Here is a 24307-nt window from a genome sequence, read left to right on the forward strand (position 1 = left end):
AAGGACTGTAACTTAGAAGCTGAATAAGTCTTCTTGGTGGGGAGGGGGGGGGGGGCGCTGTGAAAGAAAGATACATAGACTTACCCGAAGTAGCTGTGGAGATCCATTTGTCTAAGGCCTCTCCTGTGAATGGTAGGCCTACCACACCTTTCCTAGAATCCACGTCAGCAGTCCACTGGTGTAGCCACAAGCCTCTGCGTGCCAACACTGCCAAAGCAGTGGTGCGTGTGTTAAGCATGCCTATTTCCTTTATGGCTTCCACCATAAAGTTTGCAGAGTCCTGTATATGCTCAGGGCCGTCTTTTCGTATGGGCTCAATGGGCTCTTGCCCAAGAGCCCCATGAGTATAAGGGCCATAGGCTGATAGCTGAGGGTCCCCTCTTTCCAGGGGTACCAGATTTTTGAAAATCGGTCCAGGGGAACCAGAGATATTCGACTTGAAAGCAGTGGTCCCCATCCGAGCCTGTTAATTGCTATTCCCAGCCAGATAACTCGGATTCTGTCTGACTTAGAGTTTTTCTGATGGTATATTCCAAAAGCTGGGACTCTCCCCTTTTGGTGGACACTGACAGATCATCTCTATTATGCCCAGAACCAGAGATATCAGCCTTCAAGCAGCTGGCTCCTGCTCCAGCTCCACATGCCTAATATGCAGTTTTATATTTTCGTTGGTGAATTGCTCTGGTTCCCAGTACCTCCAGAAAGGTGGGACTCTCTAGTTTTTTTTAATCAAATTCAAAGATAAGAAATCTATTTTCACGAACTTGAGATATCTGCAGTAAAGCAAGCTGCCCTCCCACCGGAAAATTATGAATATTAAGCCCACTACACTATACACACTCCCCTACGAATTAAACACCCCCCTACCACCCTGGAAGTCCAGGGCTTCTTCATTCAGCCCAATGGCCCCTTCTACAGTTTAGCCCCATCTGTGCAGTAAAGGGGTAATTAGCAGAAATTACTGCTCCAGGTCCTACATGTGAGCGGAAGATAGAACACCCCCTACCGCCGCTGATAGCACCCCAAATCCCTACCTCTGGAGGATGGATAGGGGGTCCAGTGCATTGCTGTGCCCAGGGGCCTACACTGCTGTTAAGACGGCCCTGTATATGCTGCAGGAGTAAGACAACATCCCCCCTAGGTAAGGAATCTAACCCCTCAATTAGGTTACCTGACCATTTAGCAATGGCTTTAGTGATCCACGCACATGCAATAGCGGGTCTTTGAGCCACCCCAGCAGCTGTGTACAATGATTTGAGTGTAGTTTCAATTTTAGGATCAGCCGTGTCTTTCAGGGAGGCTGCACCAGGAACAGGCAATACAATATTACGTGACAGCCTAAAGACTGATGCGTCCACTATCAGTGGATTTTCCCATTTTTTCCTAACCTCCAGAGGAAAAGGAAAAGATGAGAGCGACCTTTTAGGGATCTGAAACGTCTTATCAGGATTAACCCATGGTTCTTCAAACAGGGTATTCAATTCCTTTGACGCAGGAAAAGTGACTGAGGACTTCTTTTTTACATTAAAATAAGATTCCTCACACTCCTCTGACACCTTATCAGGAATATGCAGAACATCTCTGATAGCCTCTATAAGAGCCTCTATTCCCTGTGACAGAGCTGCACCCCCCCTCCCCCCCTCTGAGTCCATCTCCTCCTCCTCCATGTCTGACCTGTCAGTGTCAGACTGCAGGATATGGGCCAGAGACCGCTTTTGTGGACAAATGGGAGGAGATTGTGACGCTGTCTTGGGCACTGAGTCTCTGTTCATAAACTCATCCACAGTCTGTTTTAAGTATTGCGTCTCTTTCTCATTGCGGGACAATTTTGTAGAAAGAGTTGTGATCATTCCCTTAAGAGAATTAACCCATTCCGGTTCAGTCCCACTAGTCTGTGAACCCTGAGTACCCAGTAGTGAGCCCCCTGGTGAAGAGGAACACTTTGCGATACAAGACACACACTCTTTCCAGACATAATGTAATGTACACAGACACACACACACAGACAGACACACAGACACACACACACACACACACACGCACGCACACGCACACGCACACGCACGCACACACACACACGAAAAGGTTAAGCACAATTAACCCACAAAGAGCCCTTCAGGGAGACACAGAGATGTTTGGAGACAGCCACCACCGCGCCCTTATCGCTAATGCCAAGCTTAGCCGGGTCGCAGACTAAGTACCCTGATAGGGGACTTAGGGGTCCAGTTACTAACAGTACTCTGCTCCCTGCGCTAATCCTCCTCCTGCTTCGCCTGCTTAACGCTGTGTTTCTGGGTGCAGTTACCGCTTCTATTACTAAGATTCTGCTAGACGAAGCGGCTGAACGGTAACTCACCCTCTCTGCGATGACTGTCCTAGTTCATAGCGCTGGTATACTGCGCATGTGCAGCCTCCTTTGGCCAATCCCAGACGGGCCTGCTGTGATTGGTTGAGAAACGCTCCTCACGCACAGACTCCTGGGAACTTTTTGCCCAGTTAGAGTCAGGCATTGTACATCCTCAGATGCTGCGCTACATGTGCTGAGATGACAGCTCCTGGAGACCAGTGTCCTTGCTTATACTGCCTGCACTTCCTTCTCACACTACATATAGCTCAGCGCTGCCAACTACCAGGTGCTGCTGTCTGTGCCTCTGTGGAGCAGAGCTCCGTGTGTCTGCCGCGGAGTGCCTTCCTTATCTTCCCCCCGCCTCCTCCCCCCTCTCCTGCCAGAGCTCCTGTCCGTGAGTGTGATTTTCACTCTCTCTCTTTCACGGTCCCTCTCCCTCCTCCTGTCTCTCCCCACTTCCCTATCTGTAACTTCTGTCTCTCTCCTCGGTGACTGTAATTTACAGCTCAATTTATTGTCCACAGATCCCTGTATATATATCTATATACCTGCAGTATATAGGAATCTATATGTGCTGTATTTAGTGCTCTACCTGCTCTGTATATACAGGGATCTGTGTGCTGTTTACCTGCTGTAAGTAGGGATATATGTGCTGTATACCAGATTCATGCAGGGCTGTATGTACTGTATGTAGTGTGATGTATACCATGTAAGCATAGGGTTAAATGTGCTGTATAGTGATATGTGTACATGCTGTATAGGAATATATTAGTTGTATATGTGGGTACCTAGGGGTCTATTCATGTAGCATTGAAAAGCCCTGTTTTGCGTTAAACAGGGCTTTTCTCTGCCTACTGCAATTCACAGAGCGGGTTACCGTGGAGAAGTCTGACTTCTCCAGTGGTACCCCCGCTCTGTGCCTGAATCGCATCACCATAACTTTGTATGGTGAGTGCGATTCATGAAGGTGCGGAAAGCTCTGCTTTCCGCTTCTCCATGGAGTTCAGGTTCGCCATCTCTGGATGGCGTAACCTGAACTGTAGTGCGGAGACGGCAGGGAAGCTCAATGCTTCCCTGATCGCTGCTCTGCACCTCGCGCTGGCTCCGCACACCGACCTCCCAGCAACCACTGCGGCCTGCCGGGAGGTCAACACCCTGCGCATGCGCAAAGGAACCCAGCGCTGGACCCCGCGCATCGCTGGGAAGGACCGCTGGAGATGACCTCCCTGCAGGAGCCCCAGACACCGCAGCGCATCGTCGGAAGGGTGAATATACATGAATTGCTACCTCTGCCTGTTTGACACAATCCCACACATGCGGCGCTGGAGGCGGCGGGTCCCGGCGGCGAGTGGCGCTGGAGGTAGGCGGGAGTGCGGCTCTTCCCCGACCTCCTATGTCTTCCTGCTGATCAAAGCGCCGTGGTGTGCGGCTCTCCCCCTCCCGCTGACCGGAGCGTCTCTCTCTCCTCCGGTGCGGTTCTCCCCAGCAGGTAATGTTTGTGTGTGTTGTGTGTCCAGCCAGCAGCAGCAGGTAGGGGGGGGGGGGGACGTCCAGCAGCAGAGGTAGTGTGTGTTTGTGTGTGTGTCCGTCCAGCAGCAGCAGGTGTGTGTGGGGGCGGGGGGGGGGGGGGGGGGGTGTCCAGCAGCATCAGAGGTAGTGTTTGTGTGTGTTGTGTGTGTGTGTTCAGCAGCAGCAGGTAGGGGGGCGTCCAGCAGCAGAGATAGTGTGTGTTTGTTTGTGTGTGTGTCCGTCCAGCAGCAGGTGTGTGTGGGGGCGGGGGGGTACAGCAGCATCAGAGGTAGTGTTTGTGTGTGTTGTGTGTGTGTCCAGCAGCAGCAGGTAGGGGGGGGTCGTCCAGCAGCAGCAGCAGCAGCGGTAGTGTGTGTGTGTGTGTGTCCAGCAGCAGCAGGTGTGTGTGGGGGGGTGTCCAGCAGCAGCAGGTAGGGGGGAGGGGGGGGTGTGCAGCAGCAGGTAGGGTGTGTGTGTGCGCAGCAGCAGGTAGAGGTGTGTGTGTGTGTGTGTGGGGGTCTCGTGCGACTCTCCCCAGCAGCAGGTAGGGGGGGGGGTGTCCTACTAGCTCAATATCTTTTCCCCGTATTGAATTAACCCCCAGCCTGCCACGCTGTCACTTGCACCTGTTACACGTGACTTCTGCACGATACCTGCTCTCATAGGTAGCCTATTGGTCCACCGCGGGCACCGTATATACGAACGTATGGGACCCATCACCTCCGATCATTAAACGATGGCACATATGCCTGGAGGTGACAGGTCCTGTACGCTCGTACATACGGTGCCCGTGGTGGAACAATAGGCTACCTATGACAGCAGGTACCGTGCCGAAGAAGTCACGTGTAACAGGAGATGCAGAAGCAACTGACAGCGCAGTAGGCTGAGGATTAATAGAACATACGGGGAAAAGACATCGGGCCGGTAACAGGTTTTACCGCTATATTACTGCTTAGTACATCCCGCCCTCACACACTCTCTCTCTCTCTCTCTCTCAGTTTGTAAGTATAATGTTCATTTTTGCAGGAACCCCTACCCTATTGGATTCTACTGGACAAGTGGACGTGACCGACGTGGGATGTAGGCAAGTAATCTTTCTCTTATTTTTACAGGAACCACCTATTGGATTCTACTGGACAAGTGGACGTGACCGGCGTGGGATGTAGGTAAGTATGTGTGAGTGTGTAAGTGTGTTTTAATAAATCTTTACTTTCACGGTGTGTGAGTTGTGTTTTTATTTGGGTATTTTTTTTGTTGTAGAATTACAGGTACCAGCGGGCCCGTTATTTCCCCGCATGCTGGTACTTGAGGTTCTCCAAGTACCAGCAAGCGGGGGAGTCTTGATGGGCCTTGTAGTTCCACAACAAAAAACAATATTCTTTTTTTTACACACATGACTATCAGCCCGGCACCCACCGCCCAGGGGTGCTGGGGACAGCCTCGGGCTTCACCCCTGGCCCTTGGGTGCCTGGAGGGGAGGTGACCCCTTGATTTAAGGGGTCCCTACTCCTCCAGGGAACCCCGGCCAGGGGTGACTAGTTGGGGGGGGTAATGCCACGGCCGCAGGGACCTACATAAATGTGTCCCCCGGCTGTGGCATTATGTCCCTGGCTAGTGGAGCCCGGTGCTGGTTTTAAAAATACGGGGGACCCCTACATCTTTTGTTCCCCGTATTTTTGGAACCAGGACCGGACTAAGAGCCCGGTGCTGGTTGTCTAAATACGGGGAACCCCTGTCCAATTTTTCCCCAGTATTTAAACAACCAGGACCGGCTCAAAGAGCCCGAGGCTGGTTATACTTTGGAGGGGGGACCTCACGCATTTTTTTGTTACATTTTTTTAACCCATTCAGACCCTTCTCCATTAAGTTAATGGAAGCCCTGGACAAAAGAATTGCATTCATGCCCTCCTCCCACTTCCTTCCCAGTCCCAAACACTATTTTTATTTATTTTTTTCTATAAAAATGTACAATATACAACAAGTATGATGAGCAGGCAGGCAGTGGGCATTGGCGGCATCGGACTGAGATGCAAATTGTAGATTGAACACACCCCACCCAAATCTAACTCTCTCTGCACATGTTACATCTGCCTCCCCTGCAGTGCTCATGGTTTTGCCCATTTGCTAACAAAAATCCTGCTGCGATCAACTTGGAATTACCCCCATAGAACGCAAACTACTGTACTCATGTAAAATATAATTTTTCATTCTAGTCTGCACATTGACGGGATCTTATTGGAGCTGCTGTCCCTGCAGGATAATATGGAAAAATAGCCCTGGAAAGTAATTTCTTATTACCGTGATATTGGGAGAAAAACACGGGACATATGGGGTGATTCCAAGTTGTTCGCTCGCAAGCAGATTTTAGCAGTATTGCACACGCTAGGCCGCCTCCCTCTGGGAGTGTATCTTAGCTTAGCAGAATTTTGAACGAAAGATTAGCAGAAGTGCGAATAGAAAATTCTTAGCAGTTTCTGAGTAGCTCGAGACTTACTCCTACACTGCGATCAGCTCAGCCCGTTTCGTTCCTGGTTTGACGTCACAAACACGCTCTGTGTTCGGACAGCCACTCCCCTGTTTCTCCAGACACTCCCGCGTTTTTTCCTGGCCCGCATGCGTTTTTCCGCACACTCCCTGAAAATGGTCAGTTTCTTCCCAGAAACACCCACTTCCTGTCAATCACACTCCGATCACTTTAACGATGAAAATTATTTGTTCTGCCGTGAATAAGTCTACTAAGTTTTGAGCTAAAATACTTAGCGCATGCGCACTGCGTACCATGCGCATGCGCATTTTCGCATTAATCGCTCCGTTGCGAAAATCGGCAACAAGCGAACAAGTCGGAAGGACCTCCATAATTTAGAAGCCTCTAATTTGGTTCACCCATCTCAGAACAAAAAGCACCTCTGTTTATATAAACAAAAAAAACTAAATCAGCCAGGAACTGAGCGGCAGATTTATGAATGATATCGAGACTCCTGGTCGACACCACTAAGCTCGACACCCATTGGACGACACACCTAAGGTCGACCTGAAAAATGGTCGACATGAGTTTTTCAATTTTTTATTTATTTTTTTAACAACCTTTTCCATACTTTGCTATCCACTTGGACTACGATTGGGAATAGTAACCTGTGCCGAGCGCAGCGTTAGTGGAGCAAGGCACCTTGCCTAAAGCATGGCGAGTGATGCGAACCATGCGAGGGAACACTGTGCACTAATGGGGGTTTCCAGTTATTTTTACGGCGAAAACGACACCAAAAAAACCAGAAAAAACTCATGTCGACCTTTGTTTGTGTCAACCTTGTTCATGTCGACATTTTGCCCATGTCGACCTATTTGTGGTGTCGACCAAAGTGGTGTCAACCTTGAGTCCCAAACCCATTTATTAAGCCTGGTGATGTGATTAAGTGGAAGGTGATAAAGCACCAGCCAGTCAGCTCCTAACTGTCATTTTTCAAAACCCAGCCTGTAACATGGAAGTTAGGAGCCGATTGGCTGGTGCTTTACCACCTTCCACTTTATCACTTCACCAGGCTTAATAAATCTGCCCCTGAGACCTACTAGATAACTATCCATCTTGAAATCTCAACGAGAGCTGGAGAAGGGAGCAAGTCAGGATCCTGACGGTCGGGAACCCAGCGCTCACGATACCGGGATCCAGAAGGACCAGCATGACACCACAACTTCTCACACTGGGGGTGTCCACGACACCCCTGGAGGGAGATTAAAAAAAGAAAACTGGCACGTGTAACGCAGCACTGGAGAAAGGTAATCCTGTAGGGGGATAGAGAATGAGAGACACAGAGGGAGAGGAGAAAGATATACCTGTAGGGGGTTAGAGAATGAGAGACACAGAGGGAGAGGAGAAAAATATACCTGTAGGGGGTTAGAGAATGAGAGACACAGAGGGAGAGGAGAAAAATATACCTGTAGGGGGTTAGAGAATGAGAGACAGAGGGAGAGGAGAAAAATATACCTGTAGGGGGATAGAGAATGAGAGACACAGAGGGAGAGGAGAAAAATATACCTGTAGGGTGATAGAGAATGAGAGACACAGAGGGAGAGGAGAAAGATATACCTGTAGGGTGATAGAGAATGAGAGACACAGTGGGAGAGGAGAATGGTAATCCTGTAGGGAATAAAGAGAATGAGAGACACAGACGGAGAGGAGAAAGATATACCTGTAGTGAAAAGGAGTTTGAGAGGCTGGTCGGGAAGAAGGACCAAGAGACATGGAGGCTAAAAGTACAAAAGACTTGGTGGTTGGGAATTGAGGGAGACATGGGGACATAAGGGCCCTACACACTGGCAGATAAAATGCACGATATGAACGTTCTCGTTCATATCGTGCAGTGTGTAGACACCAACGATTAACGATGTGCGGCCCTGCGCTCATTAATTGTTGGTGCCCCGTCGCTTATGCATGCAGGCCAATATGGACGAGATTGTCCATATTAGCATGCAGTGCTATGGAGCCGGGTGACGGGGGGAGTGAAGAAACTTCAATGCCCCCGTCACCGGATCGCCCGTCGGCTGTATCCGCCGTCGGGCAACTCGGTGGCAGATCTGCCAGTGTGTAGGGCCAATTAGGATTTGAAAGGAAACATTAAGGGGGAGTGGAAGAGAAAGAGATGGGGGGTGGGTAGGGGTTGGGATGATTACAGACAGTGGGATGCCGGCTGACAAAATGCAGGCAGTGTGGTGATCGCTCACAAGGCAGAAAGACAGAGGGGCGTAAATAGTGTAACAGGGGTTAGGGGAAGAGGTATACCTGTAGGGGGATAGAAACAGAGGTGCAGGGAGAGAGAAGGGGAGTAGGGAAAGAGAGAGATATGTGGGTTTGGGAGAGGCAGATGACATGAGACGAGAAAGGACATATAATGAAACTTTTTCTGAGGATATATGTAGCAGTAGTCAGACCTGTCTGATGTATGTGGTCTTGGTGTGGTGCAATGACAGAAACCCCTTTACTGACACTGCAGCACAATAGTAAAGATATATAGCTGACAAGAGGTCATCATCCTGTCATGTCTACAGATGGTTCTGCTGCTGCCAACACAAATACATCACCCAGAGCCCACCCACACAACAGACACAGTCACAGCCTTTATTATATAAAAACTCACAATTTACACTGAGTATCCTGACCAGGGCTAAACAAGAGAGAGCTCTAATAAATAAACAATCCAGGATCCAGAAACACACTGCACAGCTGCATCAACCTGCCTCGAGGACACAGACAGAGTGAAAGAAGCCACGTGACGTCAGCTGACCTGCTCCAGCAGGATTCTTTTTTACAAACAAGAAAAACTTTAATCAGTAAAACAAAAACGAACACTGCAGGTCAGCAGATAGCGGCTCTGTGCTGCCCGGAGGGCTGTTAACGGCAGCTAAACCTGACGAAGCGGGCACAGGAGGAAAGGGGCAGCGGTGAGCCATCAGAGGTTTTAGTAATAGCAGAGGGGAATATCGCCGCCATAGTAGCCTATGGCAGTGCGATATTAGGCACAGTACTTAGCACAGGCAGATAACAGTCAGTGAAAATGCTTTAGTACATGCAGAGAAGCGATATGTACAAGCATTTTCACTGAATTTTTCGTTGTGGAGGCTTATCTTCGTTTAGTACATGGACCCCTTAGTACACTAGTAATCACTCCCCCCCCTGCTATAACCCCCTGGTACCGCTGAGTTAGTTTGGAGTCACACTGGAGGAGCTGTGCGTCCCTCTCCTGTCGGCGTCTGTGTCCACTGCAGAGGGAAAATGGCGCTGGTGAGCTGCTGGATCCTCTCATAGTGAAGCCTCGCCCCTTCAATGGCGCACGGTCTTCCCGCTTTTTTTATACTGGCTGAGGAATCTGGTTCTCAAAATGGAGAAAACCGTTTTAAGGCTGTTGTGCCAGTATGGGTACTGTGTACAGTGTACGGGGACGCAGTTGTGTACTGTGTCCGGAGACGTATTCTGCCCCGTTTAGAAGCCGTGCATCTCTGTACCCTCATGCCGCTATAATGGCTGGGGCCCCACTTGAGAAGACCCCGGCTCAGTACTCACCACTCTTCATTCTTCTGGCTCTGTTAGGGGTGGTGGCATGCTGCGGGACAGTACGCTCGCCGTGATGGGCTTGCGAATAGTTCCCTCAGTAGCTCAGTGTCCTGTCAGCGGGGAATGGGACCATTAACCCTTCAAGAGGTTGGGTCTTTCCCCCACCTAAGTCCCACGAAGCAGGCAGGCTGGTGCCAACCAGCCCTGCCTGAAAATAACAAACATATAAAATAAATGCAGAAAACTCTTCAGGAGCTTCCTTCAGCGTGACCGACTCCTCCGGGCGCACTTTCTAAACGGAGTCTGGTAGGAGGGGCATAGAGGGAGGAGCCAGCCCACACTATCAAATTCTTAAAGTGCCCATGGCTCCTAGTGGACCCGTCTATACCCCATGGTACTAAATGGACCCCAGTATCCTCTAGGACGTAAGAGAAAACCACTTCTAAATGCAAATTATATATATATGTATATATAGCGAAAAGACGAGGCGGCACTCAGAGGCTTGTAACTGCAATCATATATTTGTGCAAATGGTGCAAATCAAATCAACGTTTCGGGGACCTAGTCCCCTTCTTCAGGATAACACAAGTGCTAAAAGTGAAAGTTTAAATAGACAAGACAAACACTTACCCCCTGACCCCATTCTCTCCACAGCTGCAGCATGTCCGTCTGGCTGCCCCTTCGTAGCTTCCGCCCGGCTGCGCGTCTCAGCGGGACCGGAAATGAGGTCACGAGTGCAAGCCGCGTTACCATGGCTACCACTCCAAGCATACTCACCGCCCGGGTGTCGCTCCCTGGCCGCGTCACTCAAGCTACCTCCAGTGCGTCTCCAGGTCCCGCGAGATCTCAAGCCCTGGCTGGGAAGACCTTAGCGTTACCATGGTAATGCTGTAAGCTGTGACACAATGTAAATAAAATCAACACAGTGGCTAAAGTGATATCTTAAGATGACATATAACAGTCAATGTTACATCAATGTAAAGTGCTAGTGCTAAAAAAATAATATAAACAATTAAAAACATCAGAATGTGCAAACGAAAAAATCTGCATCAAAAGGCCCCTTTATTATACCAAGGACCTGCTAAATGTGATAAAAAGTTCTAAAAGGCAACTCATATATGGCAGCTAGCTCTGGACTTAATACCTTCTGTTGGAAAAAATTTGGTTAATTACACTAACGCGAAGCTCCCCAAAATTGCGTCTCGCTATGTGTGGGATCACTATGTTGGAGCTAAATAAAACTCACAAAAAGTTAATTAATCCCAGATTATCATTCAGCCCCCCAGGTTTCAAAGTATTGAGCTTGTGGATCCACATGGACTCCAGCTGTAATAACTTGCGACCTCGATCACCCCCCCGTATGGACTCGGGGACGTGATCGATGATGCGGTGTTTGAACGTGGCCATTGAGTGTCTAAAAGTCACAAAATGCTTGGCCACAGGTTGATCTCCACTGCCCGACGCCAAAGCATTTCGGATGGCCAATCTATGCTGTGCCATTCTGATTTTAAACTGGCATTCTGTTTTGCCGATGTAATACCGCCCACATGGGCAGATGATGGCGTAAATGACGAACTTCGTACTACATGTAAGGGGCCACTTTATTTTATACTGCTTTCCTGAAAAGGGATGCGCTATGGTGGTCCCTGGTGACATGTGAGAACAAGTGGTGCAACCGGTGCACTTAAAGCAACCGTTACGCCTGGTAAGGAAATGTGTGGGATTCACTTTCAATTTTGCCATATCGGTTTTCACCAATATGTCCCTAATACTTTTTCCTTTTTTGTAACTAGGCATGATACGTTTATCATGTAGCATCTTAAGCTCCGGATCTGATGTTATCATGGGCCACAGCTGATTTAATTGCCGTTGCCTCTCCCTACTTGTCACATCATACTCACACACCCAAGGAATGATTTTGGACATATCTTTGGTGTGCTTAGATTTCACCGACACATCTCTCTGTGTTGTCTCTGCTTTCAGGCGGGCCGATCGTATTAGTGACCGAGGATAGCCTCTTGCTGAGAATCTGTCCTCCATTTCTTTCAACTGGCATGACCTTGTGGAATCACTGTTGTTGGCCCTACATACCCTCAAAAACTGAGAGTATGGAAGGCCCCTCACAGTGGATCTGGGATGGAAGCTGTCATATCGCAAAATTGTAGGTTCAGACCAGCTCAAAGTCGACGAGACAGGAGGTGGCAGGGCACTAGCACAACCTCTGCCAGCGATTCTGACGACCCTCATGGTGCTGCCGTAACAAATTCCAAACGCAACACCCCTTTAGGGGTCAGGACCCGCGCCATTATCGCGGGTCGAGGAAGAAACACCAGTTCACCAGACGAGGGAGACAAAACCAAAGGCAAAAACAAAACAAAGCCACCAAAACCGAAGAAACACTATTTTTTAACTTGTCCAGCACGCCGTTATCACCAGCTGAAACACGGGTGCTCAGCAAAGGTTTGAATTTTGTCCCCACCAATTTCGGTGACTATTTCAAACAGAAAATCAGCACATTTAAACTGCACCGCACTTTAAAGATCAAGAAACACTTTGGCAAACAACCTCCACAGGCAACCAAGGAATCACTGCCCCCAAGAGTCCAGAAATTGGGCCCTAGGTCACGATTCGATCCAGTGTCTACCAACGCGTCCCTAAAAACTTTCAACAGAATGCTGGAGAATCCAGACGTTCAATCTAAGAAACGTCATTTTCATAATTTGCAACATGAGGAGCGTATGGCCCTGAATGCGTTGAGCAACAGAAAGGACATAATAATTCGGGGAGCCGATAAAGGCGGATCTATAGTGGTTCAGAATACCACAGATTATACAACAGAGTGTCTGAGATTACTTGCCGACAGCGAGACGTACTGCATTTTGGACAAAGATCCGTCTGCAGAGTACAAAGCAGAACTGACATCATTGCTGGAAAAGGCAAAGCTGGAAGATCTCATTTCATCAGACATTTTTCACAAGTTGTTGCCTGATAAACCGGTGGTTCCCATATTCTACACCATCCCCAAGGTCCACAAGGACGCACAGAGACCCCCGGGCAGACCCATTATATCTGCCCGTGGGTCTCTGTGTGAGCCGGTAGCCATCTTTTTGGACACTTACTTGCAACCTTGTATTCAGGGCATTTGCACATATTTGAAGGACTCCAGCACTTTGTTACAGACACTTTGCACTTTTGAAAAAGTTCCCACTGATGTGTCTTTGGCCTCGGTGGACGTTACCAGCCTATACACCTGCATTCCTCACCAACAGGGGTTGCAGGCTGTGAGGCGTCTAATAGTGGGGAATGCACTTTACACTGGGCCTGACATTGAGTTTTTTCTTGAGTTATTGTGTTTCACGTTGACACACAATTTTTTCATTTTTGATGGGAGATTCTACAGGCAGCGAACGGGGTGTGCCATGGGGTCTTCTGTGGCACCCTCGTTCGCAAACGCCTTTATGCGGGAAACAGAACGTGAATTATTTTTAGCCAATAGAATCATTGCCGACAGATTGTTTATTTACTACAGATATATAGATGATGTGTTGATTTTTTGGCGAGGTGAGATACAGGAATTAGGCGCACTCATTGATTCACACAATCAATCTGATAATCCAGCTAAACTGACTATGACTAGTAGCCCAGTTGAGATTTGCTTTTTGGACATTTCAATTAAAATTCAGGAGGGTAAAATCCTGACATGTCTTTACAGAAAACCAACTGACCGCAATACAATTTTGCGATATGACAGCTTCCATCCCAGATCCACTGTGAGGGGCCTTCCATACTCTCAGTTTTTGAGGGTATGTAGGGCCAACAACAGTGATTCCACAAGGTCATGCCAGTTGAAAGAAATGGAGGACAGATTCTCAGCAAGAGGCTATCCTCGGTCACTAATACGATCGGCCCACCTGAAAGCAGAGACAACACAGAGAGATGTGTCGGTGAAATCTAAGCACACCAAAGATATGTCCAAAATCATTCCTTGGGTGTGTGAGTATGATGTGACAAGTAGGGAGAGGCAACGGCAATTAAATCAGCTGTGGCCCATGATAACATCAGATCCGGAGCTTAAGATGCTACATGATAAACGTATCATGCCTAGTTACAAAAAAGGAAAAAGTATTAGGGACATATTGGTGAAAACCGATATGGCAAAATTGAAAGTGAATCCCACACATTTCCTTACCAGGCGTAACGGTTGCTTTAAGTGCACCGGTTGCACCACTTGTTCTCACATGTCACCAGGGACCACCATAGCGCATCCCTTTTCAGGAAAGCAGTATAAAATAAAGTGGCCCCTTACATGTAGTACGAAGTTCGTCATTTACGCCATCATCTGCCCATGTGGGCGGTATTACATCGGCAAAACAGAATGCCAGTTTAAAATCAGAATGGCACAACATAGATTGGCCATCCGAAATGCTTTGGCGTCGGGCAGTGGAGATCAACCTGTGGCCAAGCATTTTGTGACTTTTAGACACTCAATGGCCACGTTCAAACACCGCATCATCGATCACGTCCCCGAGTCCATACGGGGGGGGGGGGTGGGGGGGGTGATCGAGGTCGCAAGTTATTACAGCTGGAGTCCATGTGGATCCACAGGCTCAATACTTTGAAACCTGGGGGGCTGAATGATAATCTGGGATTAATTAACTTTTTGTGAGTTTTATTTAGCTCCAACATAGTGATCCCACACATAGCGAGACGCAATTTTGGGGAGCTTCGCGTTAGTGTAATTAACCGAATTTTTTCCAACAGAAGGTATTAAGTCCAGAGCTAGCTGCCATATATGAGTTGCCTTTTAGAACTTTTTATCACATTTAGCAGGTCCTTGGTATAATAAAGGGGCCTTTTGATGCAGATTTTTTCGTTTGCACATTCTGATGTTTTTAATTGTATATATTATTTTTTAGCACTAGCACTTTACATTGATGTAACATTGACTGTTATATGTCATCTTAAGATATCACTTTAGCCACTGCGTTGATTTTATTTACATTGTGTCACAGCTTACAGCATTACCATGGTAACGCTAAGGTCTTCCCAGCCAGGGCTTGAGATCTCGCGGGACCTGGAGACGCACTGGAGGTAGCTTGAGTGACGCGGCCAGGGAGCGACACCCGGGCGGTGAGTATGCTTGGAGTGGTAGCCATGGTAACGCGGCTTGCACTTGTGACGTCATTTCCGGTCCCGCTGAGACGCGCAGCCGGGCGGAAGCTACGAAGGGGCAGCCAGGCGGACATGCTGCAGCTGTGGAGAGAATGGGGTCAGGGGGTAAGTGTTTGTCTTGTCTATTTAAACTTTCACTTTTAGCACTTGTGTTATCCTGAAGAAGGGGACTAGGTCCCCGAAATGTTGATTTGATTTGCACCATTTGCACAAATATATGATTGCAGTTACAAGCCTCTGAGTGCCGCCTCGTCTTTTCGCTACATACTACCGGTTCCCGGTTGGGGAGGGCACCAGAGCAGCTCCAGTCCAGCATTGGACTAAGTGGAGTGTCGGAGCAGCTGTTCACATTATATGTATATATATATATATATACCCACGTCTCTTGTGTGTGTGTATATATTACAGTATTTATATGGTGCTATATAACTAATTACATGTCAGATTGTCACATAAAGTGGGGTCTTTCTGAAGGAAGTTGATAAATTAGTATGTGTAGCTCTTACAACATTCCTGACCTGCACAGCGCCCAAACACAAAAGTGCTGCAGAATATTCTCACAACAATCACCATGACAAAAGCTCTAAAATTACAATCCCAAATATCCTGAATCCACATATTGTACTCTACAGAATTAAAACGTTTGTAAAGGTCAAACTACAGTATATTGAACTACAATGCTAAAAAATCTGTACTTCTGACGAAATAAAGAAAAATATTATTTTTCAACTGTATATCTAAAGGTGGGTACACACTATTAGATATATCTGCAGATCAATTGATCTGCAGATATATCGATGTACGGATCGGGCAGTGTGCTGTGCATACACACAGCCCGATCCGTCGGGGGACTGACGTCATGAACTGGGCGGGCGCTCGCGCCCGCCCAGTTCACCTGTCAATCACCGCCGGCCGCCGCAGCATGTGTACGGGCGGTAACACACACAGCGACGGGCCAATATATCGTTAGATATATTGGCTGTCGGCTGTGCTGCGCGGCCGACGCGATAAGTCTGTGAACGACGGAGTTCACAGACGTATCGCCCGTACACACTGGCCGACGGTCCCGCGATGTATCGGCCGTTCAAGAGAACGGCCGATACATCGACCAGTGTGTACGGGCCTTTACACAAATGGCCACTTGCTAACATCATTCCCACTGAAAACATTAGTGGCTCCCTAATTCCCGTTGGCAAACACAAGAACTTGTTACTATATGTCAACAGTAAAATGTATCAAGTTTTCTTGAGCAAAACCATGGTATGAACTAGGTTGTGAGACAGAAAGCAATATTTTTATAATTTAAGCAGCAGTACCGGATTGTTTTAAAGCTTAAGAGGTCTATTCATGAAGCAGTGAAAAGTGTGGAGAAGTGAGTCAGTGGAGAAGTTGCCACTGGCATCAACCGCTACGTATAATTTTATAGAATCAGGTTTATAAATGTTACCTGATTGGTTGCCATGGGTAACGTCTCCACTGGCTCACTTCTCCACTCTTTTCTCTGCATCATGAATAGACCCCTATGTTAGATTTATGATTAGGCTCTGATTGGAGCTCAACTTAACTGTATAGTTAGGTTTGGATTGTAGCCTGAGCTAAGTTTATGATAAGCCTAGTTTGGTCGTGCAGTGTGTACAGCAGCGCAATAAATTGTACTATCAGTCCTCGGGTTGGCTAGGACACACAATGGGACAGATGAATTAAGCCTGCAGAAGGGATACAGAAGTGATAAAGCAGTGATAAGTGCAAGTTGATAACTTCCCAGCCAGTCAGCTCCTGTCATTTTTCAATTCCGTAATGATTGGCTGGTGCATTATCAGCTTGCGCTTATCACTGCTTTATCACTTTATCCCTTCTCCAGGTTAATACATCTGCCCCATTGTCCCGAGGTGTACCCAGCATATGCCTGAATTGTAAACTTTATGGATATATGGGGTGGAATTCAATTGTTTATCATGACCGATCTCCCTTCTAAAGTAATGGGAGATCACGCTCAAACAGGCCGTTTAGCCACAAAAAATGGCTCAACCCGACCAAAGTGCTGGGCGCAACGAGAAAAGTGCCATTTGGGCACACCCACGGATTGCTTTTTGCACATTTCAGGGGGCTGCTAACTGAAATGTGTGTTCCCGCGGCTCATCACGCCCGAACAGAGCACAATTGAATTGCTCTATTGAGCGACATATAGTACCGGCCATGGGGAGAAACAATTGAATTCCCTCTGGAGTTTTGTTAGAGATTGTGCAAGCTTTTCTGCTCTAAACCCAGCTCCCCACAGACAGCACTGGATGCTGGACATACTCTGACCACATTTCATGTCTGACTTTATACTGTACATCAGACTTTGGTGATCCCTGATAAATGCACTTACTGTACCATTGAGTCAGAAGAGATTTCAGGGAATCCCCTCCGGGCTTTTTGCAGCTGTATTAGCAAAAACATCCTTCATTACCCAAGCACACACAATGTCAGAAATTTGTAAGGTGTATAAACAGAGGGAATTTATTATATTGTGGTGGTAGGACTGCGTGCCCCTTGCCAAATCTAGAGCCGGTGATAGCGACGTGTGGGACCGCGCATCACTGTCGCCTGCACCCTGCACACAGAGATTCAGATTGCTTAGAATTTAAGCACAGATCTCTTAATGTGTACCCCCATTGAGGGGATGTTCTACAATAGGAATAACTCTACATAGAAGCCTCGTTAAATGTTCTTAACATTATGTCATTTATATATGACAACATACAACCTTAAGGTCCACAGTAGTGTTTCCTATTTATGTTTGCTTTTCTTGAGCATGTTACTTATTATGCAGTTTGCACGCATCTCCTTGTAGCAGTTTTCTTCGGTTGCATATAGCAAGCACAGCAGCAGTATGGAGAGGTGAGAGATAATATCTGCATGCAGAGGATGTTAGCTCTGCCATCTGTTGTCCACTGACTCACCTCTTACTGCTTGCAGGAGACCACCAGAGGGCGCTGCTATATCAGATTTAACCACAGCAGGCTCTGCAGCGCAGCAGCTAATGTTCCAGGACTACAGTATAGATCCTCTCAGCAGACAGTGTTACTTTGTATTTTATATTGTGTATCAAAGAAAAAAACTTGCCATATGCACATACATTATTTGTAGCTTTATTTGGCCTTGAGCAAAATGGAAACAAATGATGGCAATGCTCAAAATCTATTATTTGGGAAAAGCCTAACGGTTAAGGTCCGTACACATTAGACGACGTCACTCTGTGAGCGATGCAGTCTAATGTTTCCCCCTCCCGAGCCGGTCGGTCGGCGGCCGACTGTACACACTGAGCGATATGACCGCTCATATCGCTCAGTGACGTCACGCCTCCGCCAGCCCTGCATGCAGGTCGTGGATGACAGTCCAAATCCTGCATGCGTGCCCTACCGACAGCGACAACCGTTGGCGACCCGCGGGACCGCGCATCGGTCGTCACTGGCGGCATATACACTTGCCGATAAAATGAACGACGTTGCTCAGGGTGGGGGAAAATGAGCGACGTCGCTCATTTTATCGGCAAGTGTGTATGGGCCTTTAGTCTGAATTGTTTATCAGCAGTGTTTATTTTTACAGCAAAACAAAATTCAAAATAAATTAGAAAGAATCAAGAATACATACAAGAAGCAGGATGCCCAGATATAAGACAAGGAGGGAGAAGTATCAAACCTACACTATGTAGACAAAAGTGATTGGACACTGACAGCAAATAGATCAACAAGATTTTATTGTCAGTACTTTGTAGGTCCACCACGTGCAGTGATAGACCAAAGAGTGTTGGATGGTGAGATCAGACACTTATATACCTTGACCTTGGAGCTCAGCCTGCATCTCTTTGGAAGTTTTACATTGCCTTTTATTTATACCATCACATACCTCCCAACTTTCTAAATATTGAAAGAGGGACGCACTCACGACAAAGCCGCGCGTGCCCAAAAAGGGGCGTGGCTTATTGAAAAGGGGTGTGTGGCTTCATGGGAGGACCCGCAATCACAAGTCACGCCCCCATTTTGGTCACTGAGGGGGCATGCCCAGCGCTCCGTGAGCTGCTGGCATGCCCCCTCTCCTCCTGTCTCAAGGGAATAGACGCTGTGCGCACACGCACAGCGTCTATTCACCGCTGCTCTGCTAAGCAGGGCAGCGATGACAGGAGCCTCCCAACTGCCCCCCCCACCGCAGGACACTGCGGCCCACGGGTGGGACAGCGGGACAGTCCCCAAAAACCGGGACTGTCCCGCGAAAATCGGGACAGTTGGGAGGTATGCCATCACACTATACTTTTATTATCCTCTTGAGGCAGTGTCCACAGAGGTTGGCTAGTCCCATGGACTTTAAACTGCTTAAGACATTTGCAACAGTCTTCACAGGAACATCAAACTGCTTGGAGATGGTCTTCTAGCTTTAACATGCTTGTCTACAATTTTCTTACTGCTCGCCGTAGACTAGTCTCTTCTTTCCTTTCTGGTCCATGTTCAGTGTGATGCACACGATGACACCAAACAGCAGTACCTCATTTTCCCATTAAAATATTTGAAATGACTGATTAGCAGTTTGAAGACATGTATGATAACTTAAGATAGCAATTAGTTGTAAAAATCACTAAAAAAACATTTATCTTTTCTAAAGGGGTCCAAAGAAATCTGTCCAGGCCATTTCAGAATATCTTTGGAGAATAAGTATTGATTTCTCTCACTAGTTCTTTATGCTATTACCGCAACACTGTATGCAACTCAGAAGCAGGCCCAATAGCTTTTAATTTCTTCACGTTTCAGGAGGCATTCATTATTTTAATAAGCTGTAAGGGTACCAACAAATTTTGTCTGCGTCTGTATTAAGTGTTTTAATTTAATTTCTTTACCTGCTTGTGGGAGACCAAACTATTTTTATTAAAGATCAGTTTGTTTTTTGACCCAACCTTTATTGTAGATCCCCTCCATATCTGGCTTGTGTTAGTGGATTTAATCGATGTCTAAAAAACTGCTGTGCTTTGGGGAATACTCAGTTTTAAAAGCTGCGGGCAGGTAGACTCATCCCAATTACACAAAATAGAAAAAAACGTGCAAAAAGTCATATTGAATTTCTTTCAATTTATAGCAGGAAAAGCAAGGCGGCTTACTTTGATGTATATTGCGACTTCTTGTTTTTAATAGTTACTTGAAGTAGCCATGATACCACAGATAATGAATGTACAGGGGTCTGTGTGTATCCACCTCCCACATTTGACGTCAGCAGCGTGTAGCCCATGAAGTACGTACAGTGTTGGGCGCTGGCTTGGCGGGTATATAAGACGTGCGATAGACCATCTGCACACATACTGTACCACTCGTTGCTGTCATTGGTAAAAATAGGATTTTAATTACCTACCGGTAAATCCTTTTTTCGTAGTCCGTAGAGGATGCTGGGGTCCATTTAGTACCATGGGGTATAGACGGGTCCTTTTGGAGCCACTGGCACTTTAAGAGTTTAATAGTGTGGGCTGGCTCCTCCCTCTATGCCCCTCCTACCAGACAGTCTAGAAACTGTGCACGAGGAGATGGCCATACTTTGAGAGAAAGAAATACACAGATAGTGGTGAGATTCACACCAGCTCACACATAACAAAAAGGAAAGCAAAGTTAACCAACTTGGAACAATTCAGCAATGGCTGAAACAACAATACTGAATCAAGTAACAATGCAGGAATACGAAGCACTGGGCGGGCTCCCAGCATCCTCTACGGACTACGAGAAAAGGATTTACCGGTAGGTAATTAAAATCCTATTTTCTCTTACATCCTAGAGGATGCTGGGGTTCATTTAGTACCATGGGGATGTACCAAAGCTCCCAGTACGGGAGGGAGAATGCTGAGGTTCCTGCAAAACAGATTAGCCTCTGAGGACCTAAAGTTTGGTTAAAGTATTGAACTTGCAGAACTTAGCAAACATGTTCGACCCAGACCAAGTAGCTGCTCGGCAAAGCGGAAAAGCCGAGACACTCCGGGCAGCCGCCCAGGAAGAACCCACTTTACGAGTAGAGTGGGCCTTAACAGATTTTGGACACGCAAAGCCTGCCGTAGAATAAGCATGCTGGATTGTAAACCTGATCCAACGAGAAATCATCTGCTTAGAAGCAGGACACCCAACCTTGTTGGGATCATAAAGGACAAACAAAGCGTCCAACTTCCTGTGACGAGAGGTTCTCTTCACATAAATCTTCAAAGCCCTCACCACACCCAGGAACTTTGAGGTAATTGAGGAGTCAGTAGCCACTGGCACCATAATAGGTTGGTTGATATGAAAAGCTGACACAACCTTTGGAGAAACTGCTGACACGTTCTGAGCTCAGCCCTATCTTCATGGAAAATCAAATAGGGGCTCTTGCATGACAATGCCCCTAATTCTGACACATGCCAATGCCAACAGTGTGACCGCCTTCCAAGTAAGAAACCTGACGTCCACCTCCTGCAAAGGGTCGAACCAATCCGACTGCAGAAACTGCAGCACCACATTAAGATCCCAAGGTGTGTAGGAGGCACAAAGGGTGGTTGGATGTGCAGAACCCCGTTCAAGAATGTGTCTGGAAGTAAATGGACAAGGCCGAAATCTGGACTTTTATGGAGCCCAAGCGTAAGCCCACATCCACACCTGCCTGCAGAAAGAGGAGAAACCGTCCCAGTTGAAACTCCACCGTTGGAAAACTTCTTGGATTCACACCAAAACATACTTTTTCCAAATTCAATGGTAATGTTTAGATGTAACTCCCTTCCCAGCCTGAATTAGGGTAGGAATGATCATTTTCAGGAATGCCCTTCCGGGCTAAGATCTGGCATTCACCCTCCATGCTGTCAAACGTAGCCGCGGTAAATCTTGATAAGTGAATGGCCCCTGTTGAAGAAGGTTCTCGTGAAAGGAAGAGGCCTCAGATCCTCCAGGAGTAATTCCAGAAGATACGCGTACCATGTCCTTCTTGGCCCGTCCGGAGCAATGAGGATCACCTGAACTCTTGTTCTTTTTATTAATTTGAGAATCCTTGGCATGAGTGGAAGTGGAGGGAACACATACACTGACTGGAACACCCACGGAGTTACCAGTGCGTCCACAGCCACTGCCTGTTGGTCTTTCGACCTGGAACAGTACCTGCGAAGCTTCTTGTTGAGGCAGGAGGCCATCATGTCTATCTGAGGTACGCCCCAACAGCTTGTCACCTCTGCGAATACCTCTGGGTGAAGGCTCCATTCTCCTGGATGGAGATCGTGTCTGCTGAGGAAGTCCGCTTCCCAGTTGTCCACTCCTGGAATGAAGATTGCTGATAGCGCCACCGCATGTTTTTCCGCCCTGAGGAGGATTCTTGTTACCTCTGACATTGCCGTTCTGCTCTTCGTTCCACCCTGTCGGTTTATGTAGGACACTGCTGTTACATTGTCCAACTGAACCTGAATGGCCTGATCTTTCAGATGTGCCGCTTGTAGAAGGCTGTTGTATATGGCCTAGTTCCAGAATGTTTATCGGAAGTATGGATTCCAGACTTGACCACCTTCCTTGGAAGTTTTCCCCTTGGGTGACTGCACCCCAACCTCTGAGACTTGCATCAGTGGTTGGAAGAATCCAATTCTGAATCCCAAACCTGCGGCCCTCGAGTAGGTGAGAAGTTTGCAGCCACCAGAGAAGCGAAATTCTGGCTTTCAGCGACAGGCGTATCCGCTGGTACATGTGGAGATGTGATCCTAACCATTTGTCTAGGAGATCCAGTTGGAAGGACCTCGCATGAAATCTTCCGTACTCTAGGGCATTGTAGGAGGCTACCATCTTCCCCAGAAGGCTAATGCACTGATAAGCCAATACCTGGGCTGGCTTGAGGACATCCTGTACCATTGATTGGATCACCATCGCTTTCTCTACCAGTAGAAACACCCTCTGCACTTCCGTGTCGAGTATCATCTCCAGGAAGGGCAGTTTCCTTGTCGGTTCCAAAAGCGACTTTGGAAGGTTCAGGATCCACCCATGATTCTGGAGCAGTTGAGTTGCGAGATCAATATTCTGCAACAATCTCTCCCTGGACGATGCTTTTATCAGGAGATCGTTCAGACATGGAATTATGTTCACTTCTTGCCTGTGGAGGAGTAGCATAATTTCGGCCATGACCTTGGTGAACACTCTCGGTGCAGTGGAGAGGCCAAACGGCAGCGCCTGGAACGGATAGTGACAATCCAGCAAGGCAAATCTGAGATAAGCCTGGTGAGGCGGCCAGATCGGAACATGAAGGTACGCATCCTTGATATCCAGGGATACTAGGAATTCCCCCTCCTCCAGACCTGAGATCACCGCTCTCAGAGACTCCATCTTGAATTTGAATTCCCTCAAGAAGGGGTTCAATGATTTTAGGTTTAAAATCGGCCTTACCGAACCGTCCGGTTTCGGCACAACAAATAAGTTTGAGTAATAACCCTTGTGTCTTAGGTGAGGTGGAACTGGAACAATGACATTTGTTTGGACCAATTTTTGAATGGCTTCCTGTAGGATAGCACTTTCTGTCAGCGTAACTGGTAAGCCTGATTTGAAGAATCTGTGAGGTGGGAGTTCCTGAAACTCCAGTCTGTAGCCCTGGGTAACAATGTCTGTCACCCAGGGGTCCAGGCCTGATGACGCACAGATGTGACTGAAATTTTTTAGTCTTGCTCCACCTGAAGATTTTGAGCAAGCAGAACCTGGTTTCTGTTCCTGAGAACCTGTCGGTGCAGGTTTTTTTTATTTTCCCCGACTAACCCTAAAGAAGGTGGAAGGGGATTTGGATTTTTAAATTTTGTGGTCCGAAAGGACTGCAGCGTAGACGTAGGATAAGATTTCCTAGTCGGTGGGGCCACTGAGGGGAGAAAGGTTGACTTACCTGCAGTTGCCGTGGAAATCCACGCATCCAAAGCATCCCCAAACAGAGCCTGACCTGTTAAGGGTAGGTTCTCCACACTTTTCTTTGATTCTGCATCCGCAGTCCATTGGGGTAGCCAGAGTCCTCTGTGTGCTGATACTGCCATGGAAGTAGTCCTTGCATTCAGCATTCCAGGGTCTTTCATGGCCTCCACCATGAACCCAGCAGAATCCTATATCTGACACAAAAATAAATCAATGTCACACCTATCCATAGTATTTAGTCCTCTAGTAATGTGCCTGACCACTTTACTGACTTTAGAAATCCACGCACAAGCAATAGTAGGCCTTAAAGCAACGCCTGTAGCAGTGTATATAGAT

General features: G+C 47.5%; 1 long non-coding RNA gene across 1 annotated transcript in view; it reads left to right on the plus strand.

Moving 5' to 3' along the window:
• The first annotated feature begins 8649 nt into the window (after positions 1-8649).
• Positions 8650-24307, plus strand: part of LOC135055766 (uncharacterized) — a 51734-nt gene continuing 36076 nt past the window's right edge. The window contains exon 1 of the long non-coding RNA XR_010243806.1: positions 8650-9289. This is a non-coding gene — a long non-coding RNA (uncharacterized LOC135055766). The remainder of the gene's footprint in view (positions 9290-24307) is intronic.

The sequence above is a fragment of the Pseudophryne corroboree genome, chromosome 3, assembly GCF_028390025.1.
Source record: "Pseudophryne corroboree isolate aPseCor3 chromosome 3, aPseCor3.hap2, whole genome shotgun sequence".
Taxonomy (NCBI): Eukaryota; Metazoa; Chordata; class Amphibia; order Anura; family Myobatrachidae; genus Pseudophryne; species Pseudophryne corroboree.